At 31.8% G+C, this 2,852-nt stretch overlaps 1 pseudogene; it reads right to left on the reverse strand.

The window, feature by feature from the left end:
• Nucleotides 1-361: 361 nt before the first annotated feature.
• LOC122126394 lies at nucleotides 362-462 on the reverse strand (annotated as a pseudogene).
• Between the last annotated feature and the right edge of the window lie 2,390 nt (nucleotides 463-2,852).

A 2,852-nucleotide genomic window follows, 5' to 3' on the forward strand; every position in this document is an offset into this window, starting at 1 on the left:
TATAATGTCCAAAATCTATTTCATTCGCTCCTAGATATAATAATTTGAATTCGACATTGTTATATAATGTATATGTTCATTAATAAATGTGTCCTTTCAGATTGCATTCCACATAGAAGAAGTTTAAGATTCCTTTTTTTCCTGGGTCCTAATATTATTTTATTTCTTTGGGATAAAATGACAATGTTATCTAATTTCAAGTTTTGTAAAGGTTATGCTATGTAAGGCCTTTCTAAGGTGAAGATTTAATACAACGATGTCAAACTAACCTTTAATTCTATGAATTACATATATTGTTACACTTGTATTTTTGTAATCAAATTTTTAATAACTGTTTTTCATTTCTTGCATCAGAAGAATGAAAAATAAGTAATACTTCACAAATTTTCCTATCATCCTTGTGCAAGTGCCATGTTAATCTCTGTATTGTAATTTGGGTAGACCTGCTGCTGAAGAATGTAGAATCCTCTAAATTTAAGTAATTAATGTAATGATGCAATCTTATACAGGCATATATCCATGGATGCCTATTTGTAAGAAGGAACCCTTATTGTTCCTAAAAATGCTATTGATCTTATTTCTCTAAAATTCTGTGTATAGTGGAAAAAAACTGATATCGTTTGGTCGATTGCTCACATTTACAATTTTTTTGTCAATGACTATTTTGTTGTTCTCATTTTAAATTTGATCATACTTTGAAGCCTTTACAGCTAAGTCCAAAGGTGAGTGCTTTTCAAGTATTTATTTATCAACTGAGTTAGCTTTGTGGACCTAATGGATTCAAAGTAAGCCTTGCTTAAGAGCTACTTCTAAACTTCCGCAGCTTAAAATTTCCCAAATGAGGTCTTGCTGGGACAAATGTCTACCTGAACCTTTACCCTTCTTCCATGTAGGAACAGACCAACTACAATACCTTACCCTGATATCATAGATTGTATTACTGAAACAAAGCTAATCTTAGTTACAAGGGATCATAGAGAGATGAACCGTTTAGACAGAATTGTTCAGAATGGAAGGTATTTTATCAAAATAGAATTGTTTATTATACTTATCATTTCAAAAGTAGCTAAAGCCAAGAAGGTGAAAAAATTGTTCATATGCATGATTACCTACTGTCCTGGCCTGTCTGTCATCCAAATAGGCAGGAACTTACACTACTGATGTTCTATCACCAAATATTTCCATAGCTCCTGGAGCAGTCCATATGTTTCTCCTGGATATTAGGCCTTAAATTGGTAATGTTTTGGTCACAGTGTTTCCTCTTGCCTCTAGGCTGTAAATCTACAAATGGTAAAGCTTTAAGTCTAACTCTACCAAAAACTGAGGTAGAGATAATGGAATAGTACTTTAAAACAGAGTTGCCTTTGATTCCCTAACCACAACACAACAATGCAAAACAGTTTTTACATTATATATACTTATGTATTTTATATTTATATGTGCTGATTTTAAATTTCACACAGTGAATCTTACTAGAATTGATAATTTGACAAATATATTGACATTTATTCCCATAAATGGATTGGAATATAAATAATTAGGTTTAGAATATATATTAGAATATAAAAAGTATCAATGCAATATCTTCGCTATAAACTTGTGATACCTTCTAAGTGTTCGTGGTCTTCTGAATTCACATGGTAAAATAACAGTATTTTTTTCTGCTAATCTATAAGGGATTTTACTCTGATGCTCTGTTAATTGTTTTAACTCGCTGGTCCCAAAGTGTTTTAATCCATATTTCTGAAGCATTTATTACTGATTATACCCAAATTTTGCTGATACGATGTGTAAAAGCTATTATTCTTCTGCAGGACCCACGGTCCTAGGATACCAGGTCCCAGTTATCTGCACAATCAAACAACAAGGGCAAGACTTCTCACATAGGCCCATGAAACATGCCAGCAGAAAATAATTGAAGACTCATCTCGATTTCTCATTTCCTATAACATTTCAGGGCCCCAATTCCTTTCAAGAATTAGCAGTAATCAATTGTGAAATGCAAGGCAACTTAAGATGAAAGATGAGATCACAAAATCTGAGAGAAAGTACTGTAATTCAGACTTTCAGTTTACAGATGACCAGCCCATATGAGTGAACAAAATAACAAATAAACAAGATTATTTTTAATACCCCTCTCCTAATGATTAATGAAAGATTTCAGTGCAGCCAAAAAATAGTTTGTGGAATGATAGATCCATAATTGGTCTACGAAGGCTAGGAAAACTTGATCTAGAGGTCAAATATAATTTAGAAAAATATTAACTAAGAAGATCTTTAGTGCTTCAAAATACTAATACTTCAGTAAATCTAGATTCTGTAGTATTAAAATGTTGTCATTCTCAAACCAATGATAACCTACATTTAATCTCCTGAAAGTATATTCATTTTCAAATAAACTATTTAAAATCACATTTGCTAAAATAACACTTGACAAGTAGATGATAATGACATTACAAGGTTTTCAAGTGTAGGGAGCAAGTTACAATAGAGTTGATTTACGTACCCAGCACTAATACCAAACAAGTTCAACCATTCATTAAAGTATAGAAATAGTACCCCCCACCATTTGTGTTGTTCAGTAGGTGCCTTCCAGAAATGTGTTATATAGATCAGCCTCCCATATTTCAACTCAAATATTAGCTAATAAAGTAAATTTCATCACATAAGAAGGTACATTTTAAAAAGTCACTAATAGTTGCCTTATCATGTATTGTTTTATGTTTTCCCTATCTGTCTTACATAGTAAGAAATACGACTTTAAGTCTTGAATATGGGTACTGGTGAGAGATGTGACAAACATAAAATCTGTCTTCTATTTCTATCATATTCCTCTAAGTAGTAAATTTTAG

Source organism: Dipodomys spectabilis, unplaced genomic scaffold (genome assembly GCF_019054845.1).
Source record: "Dipodomys spectabilis isolate Male_0828 unplaced genomic scaffold, ASM1905484v1 ptg000276l, whole genome shotgun sequence".
NCBI lineage: Eukaryota > Metazoa > Chordata > Mammalia > Rodentia > Heteromyidae > Dipodomys > Dipodomys spectabilis.